Source organism: Rattus rattus, chromosome 2 (genome assembly GCF_011064425.1).
Source record: "Rattus rattus isolate New Zealand chromosome 2, Rrattus_CSIRO_v1, whole genome shotgun sequence".
In the NCBI taxonomy this organism is placed as follows: domain Eukaryota; kingdom Metazoa; phylum Chordata; class Mammalia; order Rodentia; family Muridae; genus Rattus; species Rattus rattus.
The window spans coordinates 10,531,933-10,544,242 of NC_046155.1; positions in this window are offsets into that span (position 1 = coordinate 10,531,933).

The following is a 12,310-nucleotide window of genomic DNA, read 5'->3' on the forward strand; positions in this document are numbered from 1 at the left end:
ATTCTTCTGGGCTTTCTAGATTGTGGCTTCAGGCTGGACACAGGATTACACTCAAGTGTGCATCTCTTGCATTTGTGTTTTCATTTTGGGTTGTAGGCTAAAGAACTAGTGGATGTGAACACAAGGAGAGTTCACTGTTGTACTGCCAGAAGCCAGAGGCTAGGAGAAGCCTGCAGGAGACTCTTCTCCCAGTCCTCAGAAGGACGGAGCCTTGATGACGCCCCGAACTCAGACTTCCTGCCTCCCGAACCAAGGGACCATACGTTTAATAAGCTAACCTGTTTGTGCCACCTTGTTATCATAGCCCTAGAAAGCTCATAAAGTGTCTGTGAAAAAAACTCTTGTCGTGTAGTGACAGGGAAGCAGTCATTGCTGGCACATCCAGCTGACTTGTTAGATTGGGATTAATGGAGGTGACATGGAAATAAAAGGAAGAGGAGGAAATCCCCAGCAGAGGCAGAGGGCCCTGCTGTGCATGGGGTGTGGTGTGAGTGAGAACACCTCCTTATAGGCTCATAAATTTATATATTTGGTTGTGAGCCTAGCCTTTAACGGCTGAGCCATTTCTCCAGCCCAGGCTCATAAATTTAAATGCTTGGTCCCTGGTTGGGAAGTATTGTGGAAGAATTAGGAGATAAAGGAGGTGTGTCCCACTGTGCATGGTCTCTCTTATTCCTTCTCTCCTTTCCCCTCTTCCCCTCTCTCTTCTCTCTGCCTCCTCAGGAAGTACACTCTTTTTTTTTTTTTAAATCTTTATTAACTTGAGTAATTCTTATTTACATTTTGATTGTTATTCCCCTTCCCGGTTTCCAGGCCAACATCCCCCTCCCCTTCTATATGGGCTTCCTCTCCCCATCCTCCCCCCATTACCACCCTCCCCCCAACAATCACGTTCACTGGGAGTTCAGTCTTGGCAGGACCAAGGGCTTCCCCTTCCACTGGTGCTCTTACTAGGATATTCATTGCTACCTATGAGGTTGGAGCCCAGGGTCAGTCCATGTATAGTCTTTGGGTAGTGGCTCAGTCCCTGGAAGCTCTGGTTGGTTGACATTGTTGTTCATATGGGATCCCAAGCTCCTTCAAGCTCTTCCAGTCCTTTCTCTGATTCCTTCAATGGGGGTCCTGTTCTCAGTTCCGTGGTTTGCTGCTGGCATTCACCTATGTATTTGCTGTATTCTGGGTGTGTCTCTTAGGAGAGATCTACATCCGGCTCCTGTCAGCCTGCAAGGAAGTACACTCTTAACTACTGCTCCAGTGCCATGTCTGCCTGCTTGCTGCTATGCTTCCTGTTATGATGATTGTAGACTGTAACTCTCTGAAACTGTGGGCCTCCAAATGAATTAATTAGTTAATCAAATTAAAATAAGCTGCCTTCGTCATGTGTCTCTTCAGAGCAATTAAAAACAAAACACAAAAATGAAAACAGGTGGAGGTTATCAAGTTGACAGGTGGCAGATCAAGAGAGCTGTTACTCAACATTGATCTTGGTCCCTTGCCTGGTTGTGTCAGGGAACTGGCTCAAGGACTTTCTTCTAGGTACCTTGCATGCCTACGACTTTCTTTTGACTTCCCTTTTCTTCCCATTTCAGGTCTCAGTGGTGCCTCTGTAGAGCTGCTTCCCATGCTCTTCCCACACGATCAGAGAGAGCAGTTTGCTTTCATTTTGCCCCTCTACACTGTGACCAGTCACTGGGGTCAGAGAGGGTGCATGCACATCTCATCATCTTGTTGCCTCCGCATGTTCTGTCCTGAGAGCCCACAGCATTGCTTTGATCTGTTTTATGTTCTCGAACCACAGTTACCACACATGTTATTCCTTCTCATAAGCTTCTGAGCACATAGAAGTGGCACCTGGTTGCTATCTTCACGGTCAGATATTTGCTGACAGTGTAATGAGTGATCAGGTGCCTAAGTCTGATGGGCTTTATGCTAGAGCGGCTGAGTCTGCCTGGAGGACCAAGGCTGCACCCTGTGAGGAGGAGGAGTGAAGGGCTTTTAGACTGGGTTGTGGGGCTCCAGAATGGAGACCCATTCTTGGTTTCCTGGGGACTGTCATAGGGCTCTGAGATGGGACAGCACAACAGAGGAGTGGATTCTAACTTAAGGAACTCAGGACATGTTTGCAGTTGTAGGAAATCAATTAGAGACTCTGAAAGACCTTACAAGGATTCCGTTTCCTGATATGTACCACTTAATAAATGAAAGCAGAGACGACTAAGATGTATTTGTTAGGTGTTAGATTAAAACTATACATTTCATGCCAGCATAGATAAGCATCTTTGGTGGAAGAAAAAAAACCCTACTTTCCAAAATAAAAATTTAGTAAGAAGAGAATTAATTAGTTTTTAGCAGTTGGGGGGAGGAGGTGAAATATCTTTGCATTTCCCAACACTAGGTTCTCAAGTGAAGCTTCCGTAAGGAAAGACAGAACAAGTCAAAAGTATGCATATGTATACACTATGATCTCCCCATTCCTTCTCTTTTACTTAAAAGAAAAAATTTTGGAAGTGAAAGAATAAAAAATGCAGCTAAGAAATCAGAAGTTTAAAAGTTTAAAAAAGCCCTAAATACCTCAAATTCCAGACCCTGCCCTGTAAGTAAAAGGTCACATTTCTTGAGCCTGCTCTCCCAGGAACTAAAAAAAGGACTTAAGATAAGGCCCTTAGAGAACAATCTTGAGAAAGGTTTCTTCCTGAGAAACAGGAAGCTCCTCCTTGTGATATTTCACTGGTATTCTCGACACTTTCCAATGACGCCATCCCTGCCCCTTTGGGTTGTGGTTTCTCCCTTTAAATACCCTTTCTCCCAGCCTCTCGGGGTCGAACTCCACTGCCCATTCGTGGGATATGAGTCTCGACCCCAGTGCACTGGTTCCTATCAATAAACCTCATGTTTATTACAGCAAGGACAGTCTCACGTGTACAGGATTATGTGGAGTTAAAAATCAGGCTGGTCTATCACAACCTAAGGGAGGGATGAGAGCTACTTTGGTACATTCAAAATCCTTTAACTGCAAACCTCAGGAGAAAGGAGGCTGGGAGGACCCTCCAGAACATATCAGAGACCTGGGAAGTGAGATGTCCTTAGGACTTAAAGGGGGGACCTTAGATTAAATGCCCTACAGTGGGGAGAGGGAATTTGTAGACACCACCTCCAGCAGAAAGACAGGGCATCAAGTGGAGAGATGGGGTTGCTATCTGACAGTAAAAACTCTGACCCTTAATTCTTCCTAGATGGAAGAAATGCAGGATGGAAAGGGAGAAGAGCCTGAGGAAAAGAAGGTCCAGCGACAGGCTCAAAATGGGTTCCAGCTCAAGTGGAGGCCTCACGACCTGACACCATTACTGAGGCTATGGAGTGCTCACAAAAAGGGACCTATCAGGACTGCTCTGCAAAAGACCCAACAAGCAGCTGAAAGAGTCAGATGCAGATATGCGCACTCAACCAAGGAACAGAAGCTGCTGACCCCTCTGATGAATTAGGCAAAAGCTGGAGGAAGCTGAGGAGGAGGGCAACCCTGTAGAAGGACCAGCTGTCTCAATTAACCTGGACCCCTGAAATCTCTCAGACACTGGATCACCAACCAGGCAGCATACACCAGCTGAGATGAGGCCTCCAACACATATACAGCAGAGGACTCCTGGGTCCGGGTTCAGTCAGAGAAGATGCACCTAACTCTCAAGGGACTGGAGGCCCCAGGAAGTTTAGAGGTCTGGTGGGGTGTGGGGTGGGGACATCCTCATGGAGATGGGGGTGGAGTGGGCTTGGGTGTCGGGGAGGAGGTATGGGATGTGGAACAGTTGGAGGGTGGACTGGGAGGGGAATAAAATCTGGAGTGTAAAAGTAAGTAAAACATTAAAAAAAAAGAATATAATGATACAACTCTATTATGTATATGCAATATATGATGGTTAAGCCAGGATAATAATTAGTATTTCCAAATCCTAAATTTTATTACTTTTCATGTTGGGGACCTCTAAATAAAGGAGTTTATAGTTCTTCATAAAAAAATTAAACTTTAACTTTTGAGTTTTTATACTTCAGAGCTCAAAGTTCCGAGGCCAGCTTCCTGTGGTTTTCCTGTGAAGCTCTAATAATGCATGACGTGCTCAGAGGTGTCAGGCAGTGGTTAGAAAGAAACAGGTTAACCCTTAACTTTGCAGTTCCACTAGCTACTGCGTCTGCACGTTGCATACAATGACTCAATAGGTTTTTCCTTTCTGGACTAAAGTATCCCACATTTGTGTTCTCTTGTTCCACTTCACCTCATCCCATGATTGTGTCTCTTATACTAATAATTTTCATAGTTCCAGTAAATTCCTTCACTTTTTGGTGATGGACCCTGTATGACTCTAGCAGTATGTGGTTCTGTTTCATTTTCTAAAAATCTCTTCAAACTTCCTTTGCAAATCAAACACTAATCTGAAACGACTTTTGTGTAGTTATTTCCTTGTTTCAAAAACGAGAGCCCACAGCGTGCACCTGGGCCATTAGGACTGTGCTGTGCATGTCCCTAAGCCTCAATTTTTAATTGTTTAAGAATCATTACATCCAGGAACATCTAATTTCACAGAACCCACCAGAGCAGGAGAAAGAAACAGGAGAGTCAGATATAATAGAATTATATAATTATATATATAATTATTATATAATAATTATGCACACCAAGGCCAACTGAAAAGCAGTCACGCGCAAATGAAATCTGCGCAGCTGTTGTCCAGGGCTAAGGCTAGACAAAATAGGAACAACTTTTTAAAAAGCAAAACAAAACAAAACAAAACAAAGCACCACACTGCTTGTTGGTTTCTGAGATGTCGCCATGCAGGCTGCTTCAGGCAGTTCCTTATTTCTTTTTTTTTTTTTAATTGGATATTTTTTCTCAATGTCATCTCATTATTTTAGTGAATAAAACATTTGATATTTGGAAGGAATAAACAGTTTGCAACTATACCATTATAGGTAAACAGCCAGCCAGAGTCTGGAAGGCTCTGCAGCCCTCAGTTTCTTCACAAATACTTAGAGGTATCAGAGCAGATACAGATAATTGGGAAACATTGATAAAGTTTAAAGTGATCAAAGTGCATCACATACATGCATGAAAACGTCACACTGTACAATCAACATGTATTAATAAAATAAATACAACACTAAATTACTAGATGAGCCCAAAAATGAGGGCTAATTTAGAAATATTAAATATGTTAGAACTAACTGCATGTATAAGAAGGACTACAGCACTTAAGACATTAGCAAACAAGAAAAACCTGTTCCATACAAAATGTGAGGCTGCTGTGAAAACTTTTCGGAAAGTCTTTAGGGCCAGGGCTGGCTGCAGGTCTGTACTCTCTAATCCAAAGGTACATTCTCAGCTTCGGGATTCCAAACCACTTCACTCATTCATCGACTGTAGTATATCTGGAAGTATACGAACAGAACGTAGGATTAAAGAGGGGGAGGAGACAGTTGTCATCTTTATTATGTTTTAAAATGGTATTTTTTATGCCCATGTATGGGAACAGCAGCACATGTGTGTACAGGATTATGTGGAGTTAAAAATCAGGCTGGTCTATCACAACCTAAGGGAGGGATGAGAGCTACTTTGGTACATTCAAAATCCTTTAACTGCAAAGCTAACGGAGGGTTGTGGACTGAACTTGGGTGCTTCTAAGGCTCAAGGATGCTTATGCTGTTGTGGGAAGGTCTCAAGCACTCAGAGAGAAAAGCCTCACTGGAGGACATCATCACAGGGGTTTATCTTTATTTGCGCTTTTTTAAAAAAAAAGCTTGCCTTTTTTATTGGATTTTTTATTTACTTTTCAAATGTCATCCCCTTTCCTGATTTCCCATCCATAAACCCCCCTATCACATCCCCTCCCCCTTCTTCTATGAGGATGTCTACCCACCCAACCACCCACCCCTTCCCAACTCTCCGCCCTGCACTGGGTGGGTGGGGGTGTCCAGCCTTGGCAGGACCAAGGGCTTCTCCTCCCATTGGTGCCCAACAAGGCCACCCTCAGCTACATGCGCAGCTGGAGCCATGGGTTTGTCCATGTGTACTCTTTGGATGGTGCTTTATTCCCTGGGAGTTCTGGTTGCTTGGTATTGTTTTTATGGCGTTGTGAGCCCCTTCATCTCCATGATCTGTCCATTGATGAGAGTGCGGTGTTGTAGCCTCCCACTGTTATTGTGTGAGGTGCAATATGTACTTTGAGCTTTAGTAAGGTTTCTTTTATGAACGTAGGTGTCCTTACACCTACATTTGGAGCATAGATATTCATGATTGAGAGTTCATCTTTGTGGATTTTTTCCTTTGATGAATATGAAGTGTCCTTCCTTATCTTTTTTGACAACTTTTGGTTGAAAGTCGATTTTATTTGATATTGGAATGGCTACTCCAGCTTTTTTCTTGGGACCATTTGCTTGGAAAATTGTTTTCCAGCCTTTTACTCTGAAATAGTGTCTGTCTTTGTCACTGAGGTGTGTTTCCTGTATGCAGCAAAATGCTGGGTCCTCTTTACAAATCCTCTGTTAGTCTATGTCTTTTTATTGGGGAATTGAGTCCATTGATGTTGAGAGATATTAGGGACCAGTGATTATTGTTTCCTGTTATTTTTGTTGTTAGAGGTAGAATTATGTTTGTGTGGCTATCTTCTTTTGGGTTAGTTGACATTAGATTACTTTCTTGCTTTTTCTAGGATGTAGTTTCCCTCCTTGTGGAGTTTTCCTTCTATTAGCCTTTGTAGGGCTGAATTTGTGGAAAGATATTGTGTAAAATTGGTTATGTCATGGAATATCATTTTTTCTGTCTATGTTAATTGAGAGTTTTGTTGGATGTAGTAGCCTGGGCTAGCATTTGCGTTCTCTTAGGGTCTGTATAACATCTGCTCAGTATATTCTAGCTTTTATAGTCCCTGTTGAGAAGTCTGGTCTGATTCTGATAGGTCTGCCTTTAAATGTTTCTTGACCTTTCCCCCTTACTGCTTTTAATATTCTTTCTTTGTTTTATGCATTTGGTGTTTTGACTATTGTATGACTGGAGGAATTTCTTTTCTAGTCCAATCTCTTTGGTGTTCTGTAGGCTTCTTGTATGTTTATGGGCATCTCTTTCTTTAGGTTAGGAGAGTTTTCTTCTATGATTTTATTGAAGATATTCACTGACCCTTTAATATATGAATCTTTGCTCTCTTCTATATCTATTATCCTTAGTTTTGGTCTTCTCATTGTGTCCTGGATTTCCTGGATGTTTTGGGTTAGGAGCATTTTGCATTTTGTATTTTCTTTCTCTGTTGTGTGGATGTTTTCTCTGGTATCTTCTGCCTCTGAGATTCTCTCTTCTATCTCTTGTATTCTGTTGGTGATCCTTGTGTCTATGACTCCTGATTGCTTTCCTAGGTTTTCTTTCTTCAGGCTTGTCTCCTTTTGTGATTTCTTTATTTTTTCTATTTCCATTTTTCAGATTCAGGATGGTTTTGTTCAATTCCTTCACATATTTGGTTGTGTTTTACTGTTGTTAAGTGATTTATGTGTTTCCTTTTTAAGGGCTTTTACTTGTTTACCTGTGTTCTTCTGTATTTCTTTAAGGGAGTTATTTATGTCATTCTTAAAGTCCTCTATCATCATCATGAGATGTGATTTTAAATATAAATCTTGCTTTTCTCATGTGTTGGGGTATCAAGTATTTTCTGTGGTGGGAGAACTGGGTTCTGTTGATGCCAAATATTCTTGGTTTCTGCTACTTATGTTATTTCACTTGCCTCTCACTATCTGGTTATTTCTGGTGTTAGTTGGTTTTGTTGTCTCTGATTGGAGCTTGTCCCTCCTGTCAGTGATTTGAGGAGTGAGAACATTTCTGGGCAACCAGCTCTTTCTGGGTGGGATTTTGGTATGGAGAGCTGTGGGACAGCCTTTGCTCTGGGCACAGATGGATACTGTAAGGATCCTTCCCATGCTGCTCCAAACTTTCTGTGCTCTGTGATTCTGGCAGGTCCCTCTTTGGACAGTTATTAGAGTAAAAGTGGTGGTCTCACCTTTTTGCCTTAGAAGTGAGAGCAAGCCTGGGAGACCAGCTTTCTCTGGAAAGAATTTGGGTACAGAGCGTTTTGGGACAGTCTTGGCTCTGGGCACAGATGGAGACCAGAAGAATCCTGTTCCAGGCTACTCCACAGTTCCTGTGCCCTGTGTACTTCTTGCGGTTCCCTCTTCAGTCAGTTTTTGGAGTGAAAGTGGGGTCTCACCTGTGGGCTTAGGAATATGAGGGCAGGATTTGGGTACACAGTGTTGTGGGACAGCCTTACCTTTGGGTGCAGACGGAGACTGGAAGGTTCCTGTCCCAGCGTATTCCTCTTTTGATTAGCATGAGTCATCCTTCTCTATCTTCATCTCTATTTTGATTAAGTTTCATGTGAAGTCTATTTTCTTAGATACTAGAATGACTATACCACTTTCCTTCTTGGCCCATCATTTGCTCTGAAAATCTTTTCCAACACATTAATATGAGGTAATGTCTGTCTGTGATTTTCAGTTTTTTTTTTTTTTAGCAGATGGATGGATCCTGTTTTCACATCCATTCTGTTAGCCTGTATTTTTTTTAATTGGGGAATTGAGCTCATCGATATTGAGAGATATTATCAATGATTGTGAGTTTTCCTTATTTTGCTTTTATTAGTGGTGATGGTGGTTGTGTGTGTGTGCGTGTGCGTGTGTGTGTACACATTCACTGAGGCTTCCTCTCTCTCTCTCTCTTTTTTTTTTTGATGTGATATTATTTATATCATGTGTTTCCTTGGGTGCAGTTATGTTTCTTGGGATGGTCTTTTCCTTCTAGTATTTTCTGTTGGACTGGATTCGTGAATAGATATTGTTTAAATTTGACTTTGTCATGGAATATCTTGATTTCTCTATCTATGGTGATTGAAAATTTTGCTGGGTATAGTAGTTCTGGCTGGCATCTGTGGTCTCTTTGCTTCTGCAAGACATCTGTGCAGGCCCCTCTGGCTCTCAGATTTTCTATTGAGAAGTTAGTACAATTCTAACAGGTCTGCCTTTATATGTTACTTGTCCTTTTCCCCTGTAGATTTTAATATTCTTTCTTTGTTCTGTTTATGTTTTGATTATTATGTGACAGGGGGACTTTTTTGTGGTCCAATATTTTTGATATTTTCTAAATTTCTTGTACATTTATAGATATGGCCTTCTTTTTTTTTTTTATCTTTATTAACTTATAAACTTATCTTTATTTCTTACTTACATTTTGATTGTTATTCCGGCCAACATCCCCCTAACACCTTCCCCTCCCCTTCTATATTGGTGTTCCCCTCCCCATCCACCACCCATTACCACCCTCCCCCAACAGTCACATTCATTGGGGTTTAGTCTTGCAGGACCAAGGGCTTCCCCTTCCACTGGTGCTCTTACTAGGCTATTCATTGCTACCTATGAGGTTGGAGCCAGGGTCAGTCCATGTATAGTCTTTAGGTAGTGGCTTAGTCCCTGGAAGCTCTGGTTGCTTGGCATTGTTGTTCATATGGGGTCTCTGAGCCCCTTCAAGCTCTTCCAGTCCTTTCTCTGATTCCTTCAATGGGAGTCCTGTTCTCAGTTCAGTGGTTTGCTGCTGGCATTCACCTATGTATTTGCTGTATTCTGGCTGTGTCTCTCAGGAGAGATCTACATCCGGTTCCTGTTGGCCTGCACTTCTTTGCTTCATCCATTTTATCTAATTGGGTGGCTGTATAAGTATGGGCCACATGTGGGGCAGGCTCTGAATGGGTGTTCCTTCTGCCTCTGTTCTAAACTTTGCCTCCCTATTCCCTGCCAAGGGTATTCTTGTTCCCCTTTTAAAGAAGGAGTGAAGCATTCCCATTTTGGTCATCCTTCTTGAGTTTCATGTGTTCTGTGCATCTAGGGTAATTCAAGCATTTGGGCTAATAGCCACTTATCAATGAGTGCATACCATGTGTGTTTTTCTGTGATTGGGTTACCTCACTCAGGATAGACATGGCCTTCTTAAGGTTAGGTAAATTATTTCTTCTATGACTTTTTAAAAATATTTTTTTGGGTCCTTGACCTGGGAATCTTTCTCCTCCTCCTTCTCTTCCTCTTCTTCCTCCTTTTCCCATTATTCTTAGGTTTTTTTTTTTTTTTCATGACTCATATTTTCTGAATGTTTTGTGTCAGGAATCTTTTCGATTTAACCTTTTCTTTGACAGATGTATCATTTTTTCTATCATATCTTTCATGCTTGAGATTCTCTCTTCTGTCTCTTGTATTCTGTCGATGCTGCTGCATGTATAGCTCCTGTTTGCTTATCTAGATTTGCCATCTTCAGGGTTTTCTCAGTTTGTATTTTCTATTGCTTTTGCTTTTGTTTTCAGATCTTGAACAGTTTTGTTCATTTCCTTCACCTGTTTATTTTTCTCAGCTCTCTTGGTTTATTTTAAGGGTTTTTTATTAATTTTCTCCCATTGTTTAGTAATGTTTTCCTGGATTTCTTTTTTTCCCATATTTTTTAATTGGTTATTTTACTTATTTACATTTCAAATGTTACTCTCCTTTTCACTTTCCCCTCCACAACCTTCCTATTCCCACCTCTCCCCTTGCCTCTATGAAGGTGCTCCCCCACTCATCCACCCACCCCACCTCAGTGTCCTAGCATTCCCCTACACTGAGTCATTGAGCCTCCAAAGGACCAAGAGGCTTCCCTCCCATTGATGCCAGAAAAGGAATTCTTCTGCTACATATCCAGTTGGAGCCATGGGTCCCTCCATGTATTCTCTTTGGTTGGTCTTTCAGTACTTGGGGGCTTTGGGAGGTCTGGTTGATTGATATTGTTGTTCTTCCTATGGGGTTGCAAACCTCTTCAGCTCCTTCAGTCCTTACCCTAACTCCTCCATTGGGGTCCCCGCACTCAATCCAATGTTTTGCTGTGAGCATCCACATCTGTATTGGTCAGGCTTTGACAGAGCCTCTCTTTCCTGGATTTCTTTAAGGAATTTATTCATTTCCTTTTTAAAGACCTATCATCTCCATAAAATTGGTTTTTAGGTTATTCTCTTGTGCTTCAGTTGTGTTGGAATATCCAGGGCTTGCTGTAGTATGATAGCTGGACTCTGGTGGTCCCATACATTGTCTTGCTTGTCATTGACTGTGTTTTTATGCTGTCCTCTAGGCATCTGGGTTTGGGGTAATTACAGGTTTAGGCGTCAATCTCTGAGTTTATTTTTGTTAGATGGATGTTTTTTCTCTTGGTTCCTGTTTCCTTTATGATCTTCTTGCCTGGGACAACTGTGGTTATGGTTACTGTCGTGTCCTCAGGTTCAGTAGGGTGTCAACACTGGGGTTTTGATGCCCTGCATGATCTCTGAGGTTTTGGGTGCTATCATTGCATTGGGATTTTGGGGTTTTGAGAAGTAGTGAGGCCTATGGAGTTCCAGGTACTGGCGTGGCCTCTGGTTGAACAGAGACTGTCTAGGATTCTGGGTACTAGTGTAGCTTCTGGGGTTCTGGATACCAGTGTGGCTTCTGGGGTTCCAGGTACCTGCATGGATTATGGGTTCTGGTACTGCATGGTCTCCCATAGAGTAGTGGATTTCTTCCAGAGTTATGGACTGGGGCATGGAGATGAGGGAGGGAATATTATAAGGGAGACTGGGTGGGCTCTAAAGAGTGTTGTTGGGCTATGGGTGGTGTCATATCTGGGATTTCAAGTACTAGCATAGTGTCCAAAAGAACAGTAGGCTTCTGCTGGAATTGTGGGCCAGAGGGTATGGAGATGGGGAAGGGATGATGTTGGGAAAACAGCTCCACTAGAAATTTTGACAACTGATATCTCAATATTGCTGATCCATCCCTCCTTGTTGAAAACTGAACCCCCTAACTTATATTTGCTTTCTTATACATGACACCTGAAGCCATGCCAACAGACTTTACATGGTCTGTCTTATAGGCTGAATATTTATATATCCCTAAAAGTCATATATTAAAACTCAGCTTACCAAACTCAATGGTGCCATTGAACAAAGATACCAGCAATTTTAGGGGTTGACCCTCTCTAGGGTCTTCCAAATTCTATGATTCCTTACTATAGCCAGAAGCCCCCACTGCCCTTTAACAGCCCTACTCAAATGCTGCCTCCTCAGCTAGCCTCATGCTTTGTCTTCATTACCTCTTATTGCATAGAGTACAACATGAATATGACAGACTCAATCATATCCATCTTTGTTTTTCTCTCGTGTTTTCTTCCTCTGCATTCTGTCCTGAATTAGCAAAAATAAAGGTTTTCCCTCCTCTTTCTTCTCCTTTTCCTCCTCCTTCT